Source organism: Crocuta crocuta, unplaced genomic scaffold, assembly GCF_008692635.1.
Source record: "Crocuta crocuta isolate KB4526 unplaced genomic scaffold, BGI_CrCroc_1.0 scaffold9, whole genome shotgun sequence".
In the NCBI taxonomy this organism is placed as follows: domain Eukaryota; kingdom Metazoa; phylum Chordata; class Mammalia; order Carnivora; family Hyaenidae; genus Crocuta; species Crocuta crocuta.
The window spans coordinates 1,222,721-1,238,870 of NW_027551567.1; the positions used below are offsets into that span (position 1 = coordinate 1,222,721).

A 16,150-nucleotide genomic window follows, 5' to 3' on the forward strand; every position below is an offset into this window, starting at 1 on the left:
TTTGAGATCATCCATGTTGTAACATGTGTCAGTATTTGATTCCTTTTTATTTTTGAGTGTCATTCCATTATATGGATATACCACAATTTGTTTCACCATTCGCCAGTTGATGGGAGATTTTCGTTTTTCCAGTTTGGGGCTATTATGAATAGGGCTGCTAAGAGCATTTACATTCAAGTGCTTATGTGAACATGTTTTCTGTTTTTTAATTAAATCAGAAAGTCATTGTCTTTTAACTAGAAAATGTAGTGCATTTCCAATGGTTAGTAGATTGCATCAGTTACATTTGCATTTTCAAACAAAAAATAATAATGCATTTGTATTCCTTTTGACCATCTTCTTTTCACTTTCTATTTGTCTTGCTTTTTCTGTGCTCTGTTTTTTTCTTTATTGCCTTAATTCGGGTTAGGTGAGATTTGCCTTGTTTTTGTTTTTATAATTCCATGTTATTTCTCCTACTAGTTTGGCAATTGTACACACTGTTCCCTTTCAGTGCTTACCCTGGAGATGTAAGCATCCCATTTAACTTAATGAAGGCTTACACTACACAGTGTCTTCCCTCTTCTCCCAAACCATTCTTAGAATTCTTTAATTCTAATTATTCTTTTTTAATCTAATATACATTGTTATCCAGTTTCTAGTTTTATCTCATTTTTATATTAGATATTATTACAGTTTATATACAGTCAGCGTTTGTTTTACGCAGTTCATATTTATGTCAGTATAGTCACATGTTTACCATTTGCTCACCATTCCCCCTTTCCCTCAGATCTCTTGCTTGTCTCTGAAGTATGTCATTTAGAAGTTCTTATAGTGAATGTTCTTTGGAAATAAACTTTATTTTTTGTTAGACCAAAAATGCCTTTATTTGCCTTTAAAAAAATTTTTTTTAATGTTTTATGTATTTCTGAGAGAGAGAGAGAGAGAACGTGAGCAGGGGAGGGTCAGAGAGAGACACAGAATCCAAAGCAGATTCTAGGTTCTAAGCTGGCAGTCAGCACAGAGCCCGACGCCGGGCTCGAACCCACGAACCATGAGATCATGACCTGAGCCGAAGTCAGAGGCTTAACCGACTGAGCCCAGGTGCCCCTATTTGCCTTTTTTGTGAAAGGTAGTTTTGCTAGGTCTATAGTTCCATGTTTAGTATTATTTTCTGTCTATGTTGTAAATATGTCTTCCCCAGATTTCTTCTATTCAGAAATCATCTTTCAATCTAATTATCACGCCCTTGTAGGTAGTAGGTAACCTGCTGTTTCCTCTGGCTGTTCTGAGGATCTTTTATGATTATGGTGTTCTGGAGTTTTTACCAGGCATTATTTGGGTGAGGATTTTTTTTTTTTAATCACCCTTGGGATTCCTTTGGCTTCCTGAATTTGATGATTGATAGTTCTAGAAAGTCTCAATTATACTCATTTTATTTCTTTTTCGGGCAAAGTTGGTTTTTTATTCTTCATTGACATATAGTTGACATACAATATTATATTCCTTTCAGATGTAAAATAAGTATAATCGCTTCTAATGCTGCCTTTCCCTCATTCTCTTTATTTTCCTTCATACTCTATGCTCCATAACTTCTAATCTTTTTTTCATATTTTCATCTTTTTTTCAATATCTATACAAGATTACATTTCATTTCTTTTTATCTGTCTACCAAATCATGAACTGTTTTTTCACCTGTATCTGATTTGGTATTGGACTCACCCATTGAATATCTAATTATGATTGTTGTATGTATGATTGTTTGTGATTTTTTTTTATTGTGAACTCAACTACTTGGAACTCCACGTAAGAAAATCCTTTGACATTTGGATTTAAAGTTCATTATTCTAGAGAGTCTTTGCATTTGCTTCTGTCGTGTGTTTGAGGGCACTATCACCCTAGGACTTTTTTACCCTAAATGTTTGTGTTTAAGAAAGTACATAGAAGTTCTGATCCCAAACAGTACAAAAGTGGGCTTGGAATTTTCTTTTTTTAATTAATTAATTTATTTATTAGTTTGTTTACTTATTTATTTAGTGAGAGAGAAAGAGAGAAAATGAACAGGGGAGGGGCAGAGAGGGAGAGAGATAATCCCAAGCAAGCTCCACGCAGTCAGCACAGAGCCTAAGGCTCGAATCCACAAAGCCTGAGATCATGACCTAAGCCAAAACCAAGAGTCAGATGCTTAATCACCTGAGCCACCAAGGCACCCCTCAGCTTGGAGTTTTTTGAAGAAACTTTTTCCCTTGTCTCTCCATTCCTATCACTAAGGCTTATCCTTTCTTTCTTCTGTTCCTGGGAGATTTTTTTTTTAAACTTACCCATTGAGGAATTTTACCTTTCAGGAGCGTGAGCATTAAGCTTGTTTCCTGTCCCATAGACTTTTTTATCTCTTAAAACCCCCACCAGGGATTGGCGTATGTCTCCAGAGTACATATCTTCCTAGCTTCTAGTCTTCTCATCATTTGTGACCTTTAACAATTACTGTTACTTTCTCGAAGTTTAGCTGTGATTTTTAAAAAATGTTTTTAATTCACTTCAGCATTTTTAGGTATTCTACATGGACTTGCCATACTTTGGCAATCAAAACATCTCTTTACTTGAAAGTTAAAATGTTTTCCACAGGGAAGCCGTAAAAAATTAGTTAGATCCTTGTAGTTTGTGGATTTTACCAGAATCAAAGGTTGACTTTGATTTTCACCTGCAAAAAAAGCAGTAGTTATTTTGCATAAACGTTAATGTTCACTTAAAAATATTTTTCCCATCTACGGCCCTCTAAAATGGAATTATAAAAGGTCTTTAAGAATTAGTCACTCATTCACTTACTTTTCAGCAAGTACTTGTTGAGCCCCTACATTTTGCCAGGCTGTTTTGGGTGGCAGAGATAGATTAGTAATTGAAATAGACAAAAACTCCTACCCTTGTTGAGCTTACGTTCTTGCTGGAAGAGAGAGACAATTAAGGTAAATAGACAAAGTATACAGTATATTAAAATGTGGTAAGTGCTGTAGGGAGTAATTAGACAGGTAAAAGATTGGAGGATCTTATTCTTTATTTTTTAACGAATATATGTAAGACTCTTGGGGCCGTTACAATTTAAGTTCATGCACATAGTTGCTTCAAATATCCTACTACTGCAGCATTGTTAATTCTAACTTCAATTTATAAAGATTAAGTTGAAATTGACATATACATTTGTAGACATTCCTAGATTGGAATAATAAATGTTTTTTCATAATTCATGGGCATTTCGTTAGTAAGAAAGTAAATGATTAGAAAATATTGACCACAGTAACACCAAAACTTTAAAAAATCCTCAGGTTTTAAAAATAGCTTTAAACTAGAAAATTTTCCTGAGACGCCTGGGTGGCTCAGTCAGTTGGCTCAGGTCGTGATCTCACAGTTCATGGGGTTAAGCCCCACATCAGGCTCTGTGCTGACAGCTCAGAGACTGGAGCCTGCTTTGGATTCTGTGTCTCCCTCGCTCTCTGCCCCTCCCCCTGCCTCAAAAATAAATAAATATTTTTTAAAATTTAACCTAGAAAATTTCCTTTGTCTTCACCAACCCCCACAAGGGGTAAGACAGACAAAACACCAACAACTAACTGCCAAGGAAGCTAAATATCTGTTATACTACTCAGTTGGTTCTTAAAATCCCAGTTGGTGAAGCTATAAAAGGCCTTTCATTTCTTTAGTGCCAAAACTGACAAACCAGGCAGAAGTAACCAGAAGGGAACAAAGAGCTCAGTAGAGACCTTTAAAGACAGTGGCCAGGATACCAGGGGTGAATAGCAGCAGGCACTGTTTTAAAAGGAGCACCATTAATCCGGAGGATGAAGCCCTGCAGACCAAGAGCAAAGGACCATTTGCAGCTCAGTTCCCACAAGGGCGTGACCATGCTGTGTTACAGGCACATCAGCTGAGAGACAGAGAGTCTATTGTTAAACAATTGTAGTGACTACCCACAGGAAGTCGGGGGAATGTCTGGGTCAGTGTCCTGACACCGGTGACTTCATCAATCCTATCTGTGCAAGTGTCAGGGAAGGATTCAGAATAGTAAGAATTATTGCAGAAGGTTATTCAGGAGTGAATATCATTTCTCTCATTTAAGGCATCATCCAAGATATTCTTGCTTTTTTTTTAAGGTTTTGTTACACATGTCACACAGTTGGGGTTTTTTTTAAATTGAGGTAAAATTGGTATATGACAAATTAGTTTCAAATGTGCAATATAATAATTCAATTTTTGTATATAGTACAAAGAGATCACCACAATAAGTCTAGTCACCATCTGTCACCATGTAACTGACCCCCTTTACCCATTTCATCTACCCCACCACCCCTCTCCCTCACCAGTCTGTTCTCTGTAACTATGAATTTTGTTTTGTTTGTTCATTTGTTTTAGAGGGGGCGCCTGGCTGGCTCAGTCAGTAGAACATGTGACTCTTGATCTCAAAGTCCTGAGTTCACACCCCACACTGGGCATAGAGCCTACTTAAAAGAAAAATCAGGGTTTAGATTCCACATATAAGTGAAATCATATGATACTTATCTTTCTCTATCTGACTTATTTCACTTAGCATAATGCTCTCCGGGTCTATCCATGTGGTCTCAAATGGCAAGATTTACTTCTTTTTATGGCAGAGTAACATTCCATTGTATATATATACCACATCTTTGTCCATTCATCTATCAAGGGACACTTAGGTTATTTCCAATCAAGACTCCAGTTTTTAATGTTGTTTATGCTTAAATTTTTCTAAGAGTAAAAATTGAGGCGAATAGAATATCCATCTTTTTTTTAGAACAAAAAACTTTTCACAGCAAGAAGACAGCTGTCTGTGAACCAGAAAGGGCTCTTCATCAGATACCTAATCAGCTGGGGCCTTGATCTTGGACTTCTTAGCCTCCAGAATAGTAAGAGATAAATGTTTGGTGTTTAAACCAAAGGGGGAAAAAACTTCTGAAAATATATCAATCCTTTTAATGGTTTTTCTCATTGCAAAAAGTAACAGATGTTTATTGGGAAAAGGTTCAGAAAATCTTTTTTTTTTTAATCACCCGTAATCTGAGAAAAAGCAGCTGTTAATATTGTTATATATCTGCAGTTCCCAAGCTGTATGCCAAGGTGCTCTGGGGCACCACAACAAATTCATGAGGTTGCCACAGGTTATTTTCCATTGAGGGAAACACATCTGTCCAACACCATTGGAGGTAATTCATAGTTTCAACATTAAAGATCAGAGTGCATTCCTTTTGATGACATCATATCTTTGCAAAAGCGGATTTTCAATGGCTGCTAAGTTTTTAATGATAAAAAGTGAGTACCATGTGAAACCCACTATGAAACAGGAAATGAAGGAAATGGTATTCAACCTGATTCCAAGATCTGAAGTTGTGCATGGCCCAACAGGTGCACACATTCTGTTAATAAGGTTATTTAAGAAGGAAAAAAATAATACTTATCTTTTAACTTATGTATGTTTTTTTTCAAATAGCTACTAAGTCATTAAGGCATAAATACTTAAGTTGTTTGAACCTAACTACTTAAGAGACAGCACTGTTTGATACTTGTTTCGGTTTGGAAGCACTATCAAAAAAATTACTGAGACTCTAATAGGTTCCAGAATTGTTTGGGAACCTCTAATATATATCCTTCCAGAATTTTTCCCATGTATACCATATGTATTTGTGAAACCTTTTATTTTTTACTTAACAGTATATGGTGGAAATCTTAATGTAGGTCTGCATCATTATTTTAAAATCAATAGTCTCCTGTTGCTTGACTCTATTATTTTATTAAGCAATCCACTAGATTGCTAGAAGCTTAGCAAAACATTATTTGTATTTTTTAAATGTTTATTTTTGAGAGAAAGAGCAAAAATGGGGGAGGGGCAAAAAGAGAGGGAGACAGAGGATCCAAAGTGGGCTCTGAACGGACAGCAGAGAGCCCAATGCGGCTCAAACTCACGAACCGGGAGATCATGACCTAAGCTGAAGTCAGACGCTTAACTGACTGAGCCACACAGGCACCCCAAAACTTTATTTTTATAATCAATGGTACAGTCAACCTCTTTGCACATCCCCTTTGTTTACATATCCAAAGTGTACATGTTGTTTACATGATTTCCTTAGGTTAGATTCCTAGAAAGCAATTTGCTAAGTGAAAGAATAGGTACTTTCTTATGCTTTGATATCCAGAGAGAGAACACGCCAAATTGCCCTTTCAAAGGGATTGTGCCAATTTTTTTCTACCAACTTTTTTTTTTTTCAGCAAAAAGAAATAAAGCATTGGACACCTCCCAACCATGGGAACTCATATTTGTGAACTGGTCAAGGGGGATCCTCTTCCCCAACCATTGAATAAACCATTGAGTAAATGAAAGTGCTAGTGAGAAAGCTGGGGAAGGTCATACCTGCCCAGAGGTCTTGGGAACCACTATAGGCTGAGGCTCCAGCTAAAGTCCTAGGCATCCAATAGCAACATCCAAGCAGATGCCCACCTAAAGAACAGAAAAACCATTTTTCAGGAAACCTCTTTAGACTTTGGTTCACTAACTAGCTTTTCCAAACAACACTGTACTCCCCCAGAAAGTCATATTGCACTGCATAGCTTTCACTGTACCTCTGTGAGGAGGAGTAAGTGATCAGAATAAAAGTTGACATCAGGAATTTTTTTTTGAGAGGACAGATTTTGGGGTCCAATGGAATCCTTCATGTCCCATGGTCCTTAGCATATATATTTTCATCTATAACCACACATGTATCACTTTTTTTCTTTTTTTGGGAAACTTGTCAGAGTAACAGTTTATTTTCTGGTTAAAGAGAAGCTGAGAAATTGCCTTCAAAGAACCTTCAGATTTTCTTAATCACTATGGTAGGTGACAGAAATGCACCTTCTTTCCTACTTTTTTTTTTTTNCATGTATCACATTTTGAAGAACTACATTCAACTTCTACATAGGGCTGGTATTTTCAATCATAAGTTATAAAGAAAAAAGGTATATTATGTGCTTAGTTCTGACGCTGGATATACAAAGATACATGGCATATTTTTAAAATATTTCTATTTTAAGAAAACTCTGAAGCCCATCAGCTGTCTGGGAAACTAAACTGCATGGAAAGGCTCATTCCTGAGGTATGAATGGCTGCAATTTTTTGTAATGTCAGATGATGGTACTGTGTATTACTGTTTCTGAATGTATTATCTTTTCTTAATGCAGATACCTTTAATCTTGATAGATAAAATTTTTAAACAATTCAATTTTATAATTTTATAAACAGTCTTATTAAAATAGCACTTTAGGGGCACCTGGGGGGCTCGCTCGATTGAGCCTCCGACTCTTGGTTCTGGCTCCAGTCATGATCTCAGGATCATGGGATTGAGCTCCACATTGGACTCTGCATTGAGAGTGGAGTCTGCTTGAGATTCTCTCTCTCTCTCTTTCTCTCTCTCTCAATCTCTCTCTCTCTCTAATAAAATAAAATAGCACTCTAGATTAAAGCTGTTTGAAAAAGTAGTGCTTAGGTAGCTGATTCTGAAAAGGTGACTGTATTTTTCTAGGCATTCACACTTTACTTTTCAAAATTGAAGTAAAAATTAATGAGACAAGGTGTTAAGCAGGATGATCCTGCTTAGAGCAGAAAATCTCAGAAAGTTTGGTTTAGAAATATTAAATCTGTATTGTAAATACTCATTACTTATTGCCTTTACCTGCTGCCTTCAAAATATAGTACCAAAAAGCTACTCTCACTTATATCAGAAGTCAAAAGGCTGCTGTAGGATGCTTACTAAACAGCTGCAGCATGGAGACCCTTCCCTTCTTTTGTAGATGGAGAATATCTGTTGGAAGGTTCCATGTGACTCTCCACTGCCACCAGATACTTCTTTTTAGTCCCCACTGGAGAATTCTCCCAAGGCCCGGGGTGTTGTATGTATGTCATCTTGAGAGAAATTATTGAGGGAGGTGAAATTCTGCCTTTCTTTGTGACTGGTATACTTCCAAGAAATAAGCTTTTGGGGAATTTAGAAGAATTTGAGGCCATATCAGTAATTTTTATTTAATAAACATAGTGTTCTTTTGTTACTTTTTAAAAGAAACAACTACAGGGGTGCATGGGTGGCTTAGTCAGTTGAGTATCTGACTTTTGATTTTGGCTCAGGTCATGATTCCACGGTCATAGGATCAAGCCCCACGCTGGGCTCTGTGCTGAGTGGAGACTGTTTAAGATGCTCTTTCTCTCTGGGCATGTGGGTGGCTCAGTCAGTTAAGTATCTGACTTCAGTTCAGGTCATGATTTCACAGTTTGTGGGTTTGAGCTCCAAGGCTCTGTACTGACATTTCAGAGCCTGGAGCCTGCTTCGGATTCTTTCTCCCTCTCTCTCTGCCTCTCCTCCACCCCTGCCCTGTGTGTGGTCTCTCTCTCACTCTCCCTCACCCTCTCTCTCTCTCTCTCTCACACCCACACATATATACACGCAAATAAATAAATAAATATTTTAAAAATTTAAAAATAAAAAAAGATTCTCTCTTCTTCCCCCCCCCCCCCACTCGCTCTCTCTCTCACTTTTTCTCTCAAATAAAAAACAAAAGTAGAAGAAACAACTACAGATCTGCCTTCAGAGCACTGGACATGTTTACAGATTTAAGAAATGTGCCAAAAAGTGTGCTGTGGTTATGTAGCCCTCATCTGTCATGCCCAGAGCAGAGTTCCTTCAGAATAAAAGAATGGGCAGCTTCAGTGATGTATGGATAGCTGCTTAACCCTCCAGGTTATAAGGACATCATACCCTTATCATTCTTTGCTTTCTTGTCCTAAGAAAATGAAGATCCATATTAATGGACAGATGTTTGGTCTCTGAATTTTTTGAGATAACCAAGAACATTATTTCTTTTAACCCACACCCTTTTTATCAGATCTTCACCAAATTTATAAATCTTCTGATAGGTAAGAAGATAAATCCACTTAAATAAATCCACTTTATACTCATTCATTTATACAGCAAACATTTGTGGAGTTCCACAAGTTCTGGGCTACCCAGATAAGCAAGACAAATATGGTCACTACCCTACCCTTAAGACGTTTGTGATTGAATCAGGAAGCTTTTGAGAAAGCCAGTGTCTGAAAATTAAGCAGTAAGTGCTATAGAGGGGATTCAGGAAATCTTTTGGAACAGAGTCCCTGAGCTGAGCCCCAGGCTCAGAGAAGCTTCCCTACGGAACTCCTGATTAGCCTGAATCTTAAAGGGTGAATAGAGGTCAGAGTACTCATATTGTGAAATCTAAGTGGAATAAATTTATCTGGACAGATGCTCACTTCTTCCAGTACACGTTTTCAGACCTGTAACTACCACCCAGGTGCTAATTGGTACCATTGCCTAGTGGCACAATGCCTTCAAATGATTCCAGAGTGATCCATCGTGTCTGTGGTTGGCATGCTGGTCCACTAACCGTTATTGGATTTTCACCTGTTACTTTTAGCAGTGGAAAGGTGAAATTTGAAGATTCTCATCTTTTCTTTCTTTTTTTAAAGAATAATGCCAACTGATGATACTAATCCCATGTTACCTAGATTTAACTTGATTGGTTTTTGAGTCAGCCCTTGGATGACTTTTTAATCAGTTGCGTAACTATACTAATCATGATGCTTTGTAAATAAGCACATGTGTACTTTATATTTACTGAAAATAAATTCAGAAGTTGATCATCTGTGATTTGGGGCAAATTATGAGTGATGGTATCAGTCTTCCTATTTGTAAGATTTGATTAACAGTATCTATAATCTATCTAGCAATGATTAAATATTTAATGTTTATAAAATGATTGTGACTTGTTAGAAAAAATATCCTTATTGGGGCCATTGATATGATTTGCAAATCATTAGTACTGATTGAAGGAAAGATCACATTTTTATGCAAATCGTGACTTACCTGGCTTTAACTTTTTTTTTTAATCCCAGACTTTCATTGCAAGTATTTTGGGGATCCTTGAAAATATTTATTTTGTTTCCTCCCAGTTGGGACCATCCCATTGTCAAAGGGCTGTGTGATAATTTGGCCTTTTCTGGTGAAAGTTTGAGAGCAGAAATCCTTCTCTCAGGACCAATACGTGGTTTTGATTCAAGACTCCAACTAGAGGTTATCTCATATGAGATACTTTTGTCTCAAGAGAGACCAAGTCTGAAGAACAGTAATCTGTCTGGAAATCAGGCGCCCTTTTTGGAATGCTGTACAGAAGCTTCTGATAAAGAGGTGGCCTTAGATATACTGATACTGTGTTTTTTAAGTCTGCAGTATAAAACTCCCATTTAATTTATTTTTCGCTTGAGTCTACTCTGCTAGTAAAAGTAAGGCTATTTTTGTAAGTGCTACTTCGAGTACTTACATCCACATCTTAAAAGAATTCACAGAAGAAAAAAAAAGAATTCACAGAAAACAGTTCATAGTGATAACTGGGTGCAATGCCCAGCTTGTTACAGAATTGTGTTTTAAATAAATCTTTTTATGATAGCTACATTTCAGCTGTACCACAGGGTTCAGCTCACATGATACCTCCCCCCACCACACACATACAAACGGGCTCATCATTCCTTACTTAAAGCACTTGACTTACTTAATTTGTGTACTTGCCTAGTTGTGTATTCTGACCGTCCTTTATGCATTGTCTGCAGCTCTCAATAAATATCTATGATGACGGGTTCCCTTATGAGGCGACGAATTGTTCTTTTAGGGAGTTGTGTGTTTCTATGGCAACTCCCTTTCTAAAACTTTGAATTTTATCCACATATATTTTACATATACCAAAAACAAGCTTATGTTTAATTTAGAGAGGCTTTGAGTTTTGAAGAAGAGGAAACCGTAGCTCATCAGCAGATGTCAAGAGCGCATACAGTTTGTTTGAAGGTTCATTGAAAAAAAATTGATTGTTTTTGTTCCGGACACTTTAACCAAGGACCAACGTTCCATTCAGATAACCTCTTATTGTCAATTTTTCACACTTCTTAGGGTAAAAGTCACACATATATCATGCAGTTTGATATAACTAGAAAGGAACAAAGTAGGCATGTGTGTGTCTCCACCTCTGTCCCCTTTCCAGTTTTGTACATTATGATGTTGCTGGCTCACTGAATTAACTTTGCTTTCACCACCCGTTTCCTTTCTTCTCTGTCACTACAGTATGCATAGGCTCTCAGTTACAGCTACATCTCACCTGGAGAAAATAGGCTGTGTCCCTATTTTGAAAGGAAGACCATCTCCATGGTTCGCTGCCTTGTGTGTGTTAGCAGTCGGGATTCTGGAGGTGACATGGGCTGTATTCCTGAATGATAAAATACATGTAGAAGGACCGTTTCTGAAGTTTGTAGATGATTCAAAGTAATCTGTGTAGTCTGTGAAGGTCTGTGTGTATGAGTTTTACTTGGCTTTTAGTTGTGCTTTTAGCGTGTTTTTCTTCCTTTCTTTCTTCCTTTCTTTCTTTTTACTTTTATGTATTTTCACTCTTTTTTTTTTTTTTTCATTCTAAAACACAGACTCCGTTTTCTTAAAATCAAATCAACTGTGTGGCTGGTGCTGTTTTGCTTTTTCCACATGTGTTAATTGTTCTGTGGCTTGTTTTGTTTACTGTTTTTGAAGATCTGATTTGCCACGGTCCATGCCTTTCATTCTACTAGACCACGTAGCTGATTTCCCAGTGGGAAAAGACTGCTTTTTCACCGGGTAATTAGTTATCTCATTTCAAAAGGGCCAACTTTCTCTGAGATGACTTTGTCACACTTTAAATGTCTGCTTTGGAGGATGAGAATCCTTTCAGCTACATGCTCATCCATGTGGTAGAAGAAATGCATGGTTAGTCACCATGAAAATTCTTAAGTGTTTGACGGGCAAAAGATGGTTAGTTAAACCATTTATACTCAGCTATTGAGAGATTATGAGTTAGTTTGTAGTGATAAGAAACCTGTTTAAGAGGTAATATTTTTTTGCAGAAGTGTTTCCGTAAGGAAGTGGTAGTGTTGTTTATTCCTAAAGCATATTTTCATTTGCTGAGAGAGGACTCTGTGGCACTTTACCTTGAGTAATTTCTGTGTAATCTCTTACTAAGTAAGCAGGCACACCCCAAAAAGCACAGAAGTGGACTGAATTTTGCAGTCTCACTCTTGTTACCTCCCCAGAATATTAGTTAACGCCCAAAGGTGTGAAGCCGGGGCTGGGGTAAGATTACCCCTCAGCAGGGTCCCTCCTTTCACTGTGCTTCTGAGCCTTCCCGCACCCCCCAGCTCAAGAACCCTATCTTGTTACTGTACACAAGGAACCCCCATCCAGGTACCCTATCCCATTCAACCCTGTCTCAGAGTCTCAGGCTTCCTCCACATACTTTACCTAGCTGGGCCTCTTCAATTATTTCCTTTCTTTCCCAATCAGGGACAGCTATGTGGCTTCATCTTTCAACCCAGGTTCTAGGTCTCCCGCGCTTTGCCTTGCCCCCCCCCTCCCCCCCCCTGCCCAGCCTTTCTTTCTATGGGATACTCTTATGTGAAGTGACTAGAAGTATTCATTTTGAAAGGACAGGGAATGGCCATTTAATATTCTCAGAGCATCTGGGCACTCGGACATTTTAGATCCCTGTTTTGTGTCAAACTTGATATGAACAAAAAGTCTAAGACTTTAAACGTTTAAAAATATGAATTTGTTGAGGCGCCTGGGAGGCTTGGTTGGTTAAGCGTCTGACTCTTGATTTCGGCTCCCGTCACAATCTCACGGTTTGTGGGATCAACCTATGCGTCGGGCTCTACACTGATGGTGTGGGGCCTGCCTGGGATTCTTTCTCTTCCACTCTCTTTGCCCCCCTTCCCCCACTCACTCTCGTGCACGTGCACTCTCTCTCTCTCAAAATAAATAAACATTTTTAAAATATGAATTTGTTATATCTTCTTCCGTTGTATATAACTCCTATAGTCTGGCTCCTGTAAACCTCTTCAGCATCATCTTACTCCAGACTCACCCTCTGTGTCTGTCCTCCATCTGAGGATGGTTTTTGAATGTGCCATATTCACTCATTCCGCTTGTCCACTCCATTTGTTCCCTCTGCCTGAAATGTTTCTCCATCCCTTGTCCCAACAGCTGACCAGTTTTGAACACAATGCTGAAATCCCAAATAACTCCTCTGTGTTTTGAAAATTGTTTCCTTCTACTAAATGCCCCATACTCTGAACTTGAACTCACATTCTTCTTCACCTCTCACCTTTTGGCTCCGCACCCTGTTCATAACTTTTTGGGGCAAGCTCTTCTCTGAGGAGGTTGAGAGTCAGATTAAGTCATACCCAGCAATTTCCTGTTTGTGAGCCTTGAAGCTCTTGAAGACTGCGGGCAGGTTGACAGAACCTGTAGGTGTTTTCAGACGCTGAGCTGATTCATCCCCTTTGGTTGCTAATTCTCCCCAGCTACCGTACCGTCTCTCCTCTCTGGATACTGCACAATCTCTCTTTGTGTGGGGATAAGATTCTCAAGACCTGCCCACTCCATGCATTCTGTTTCTTTTCTACATTTTGGTGAGTTTGTCTTTCAGACCCCTCCTCCATGGTTATGGAATAGTTTCTATACAGGAGGGAAGTTTTGTTTGTTTCTTAGCATTTTTTTGCGTGGTTTTTTTGTTTGTTTGTTTTTTGCTAAGGCAGAGCTTTGAATGATCCCTGTAAATCTAGGCTACATGTCTGCTACCTTTCGTTTTCATAGACCTCCACCATAACCTAAGAAATGCAGCGTCTTAAATAAATACCACCTTCCAGGCACTTTGGAAGTGAAGACCAAGCAATCACGCATTTCTGTAAAATGCGCCGCTCGTAATAAAATACAGGAGGTGAGCAGCTAGTTAAGCAGTCTTTGAGAGTAGTACTTTTAGCCATGCCATGTGGAAAAAGTACTGAATTTGTGCATGCTTTCTTAAACGGAGCTACAAATGGTCTACTTTGGTAGTGGGCAAGTAACACAATCTCCAAGGTTCAGAAAATAATCCTGGCTGCCTCAAAATAGAGTGAGATACTGTGAAAGCATTACTTATGCCCAGGGAAGTGCCATAAAAAAATATTAATATTATAAAGCTACCAGGCCACCTGGGTGGCTCAGTTGGTTAACTATCTGACTCGATCTCAGCTCAGGCCATGATCTCACGGGTTGTGAGTTCAAACCCCGCATTGGCTCTGTACTGACAGTGTGGAGCCTCCTTGGGATTCTGTCTCTTCCTCTCTCTGCTCCCCTGCTCACTCACTCTCTGTCTCTTTCTCAAAAAAAAAAAAAAAAAAAATTCTAATTCTACCAAAGACAAATCCTTGTGAGTTATCTTTTCCCACTGCTCAGTACTTAACCTCAGTTTCCCTCTATCTACCTAAAGATATGCAGGAGCAGGTCATCAACTTGGCCCCATATATGCTGGGGTCAGTTCCCCCCTGGAACCTTTTAGAGTGAATCACCTCCTTCTTCTGATTCCAGAATGCCCCCACTAACCTCTGAATTTGAATTTGTGTAACCTTGGTGATTTCTATTGAAAAATATATATTCTTTGTAGTTACTGATGAGGCACCTTCATTGTTTTCTGAGAAAAAGGGTTTTATACAGTATTGACAGCTCATCCACATCTTATTCTTGTTCTGATTCATCAGCTAACATTTTTGCACACCCACTGTGTGCCACACATCGTTCTAGGTGCATGGAATCCATCTGTGAACAACATATACAAAAATTCCTGCCCTCTTGGAGCTTACATCCTGTTGGGGGAGAACAGAAAGTAAGCACTAAAACAAATTCTAATTAGAAGAAGGAAATTGCTTTAAAAAGAAGAAAAAAGTAGAGCAAGGTAAGAGGGATGTCTGTTTCAGAATGGAGAAAGGTTGCAGTTTTAAATTAAGTGGTCAGAGCAGGCCTCCTCTATTTCTAGTGTCTTGTTGTTGTTGTTATTACAGTGTTGTAATGATTTAATATTGCAAATGAATCATCTGCATAAATTAAAGATTGCTGAAGTGAGAGCAGTTCAGCCGAAGGCTAAATCTAAGTGCTAAATGCTCGAGAAAGCACAGCCAGGTGCACTAGCCCTTGTCTGGCAGCCTCAGGTTATCTATTCTTAGTTTAGTTTCCTTTTCCAAAAATAGCATTTATTTTATATAGTCTTCAAATGGAGCATATCTCTGACACCTACTGCCATGTGTTTATAGTTAAATATAACTAGCTGTCTTTCTTGTAAGACCAAGAGGTTCATCCAAAATGTTTCCCTTTATAAGTTCTAAGAGGGCTCCCCTGGTTGGCTTTCTGGCCCATAACAGTGATGGATTTTGCAAGCCTCCTGGTCCAGCCATGTGGGAAAAAACAATATTGTGGGTAATTTTCCCCCTTTAAACACATGTTTTGTGTTTGGGTGGTGGTTGTTTGGGGTTTTTGTGTCTCAGGCATGGAGTTTATTATATCCGTATAAGTTATAGATCACAGAGAACCCTTCGTAGAATAGCATTGTGTGTGATCTCCTTGTGCACTGCCCCCTTCCCCCTGTCTGCTGTGCGTCTCAAGTGTGGATGAGCCTCTCCAAGTTTGGGACTTTTGTATGTATGTGCCCTCTCCCTGGCCAGCCCATCTGTCCTCCCCTTTCCTGCATGCTGCCTTTGTTTTCTTCCTGAAGTAGCTGAGCCTTGGGAGGGACTGGCATGGCTCTTCCCATTATCTGAGCCTATCACCTACAGACTCTCAGTGGGTCTCTCTCCATGGGCAGAACCATGTTAAAATAACACATGTTTTCCTTCCTGTCCAGAACTGACGAGGATGGTGCTAGTAAAGAGGTGGACTGGAACCATCAGACTGAATACATCCTGAGCATTGGCTGATGTCCTTTTATTCTTCGCCTATCATTCCCCATTTCTCACTAGATTCAAAATGTGGTGATCCGTGGGAACAAGGCTAGGGCTCTTGGAGAGACAGTCCTCCAGAAGGGCCAGGCAGCTACCCTGGCTCACTGCAAGGTCATAGGCTCTGAAACTGCCACTCCTTATTCTGAATTGTGCAGTGCATTTGTCACTTCCTGGGGTAAGATGACCTTGAGAAAGTCACATACTCTCATTAGGCCCATTTTCTCATTTGTAAAGGGAGATTAGTCTCCACATGACCTTCAACATTGCTTCCACCTCTGATGCTCTTAA

General features: G+C 38.8%; 1 protein-coding gene across 3 annotated transcripts in view; it reads left to right on the top strand.

Annotated features, from left to right (window-relative positions):
* The window catches only part of BACH2 (BACH transcriptional regulator 2), a 354,923-nt gene that overhangs the window by 128,948 nt on the left and 209,825 nt on the right, over positions 1-16,150 (top strand). The window contains exons 1-2 of one of the 3 annotated variants that reach the window (XM_077750248.1): positions 13,419-13,522; positions 14,673-14,823. The exons of 1 other annotated variant lie outside the window; for it this stretch is intronic. The gene's annotated coding sequence lies outside the window, so the exon portion shown is untranslated. Of the gene's footprint in view, positions 1-13,418; positions 13,523-14,672; positions 14,824-16,150 lie in introns of those variants that run through there. One more of the 3 variants, XM_077750249.1, reaches the window with a different exon arrangement.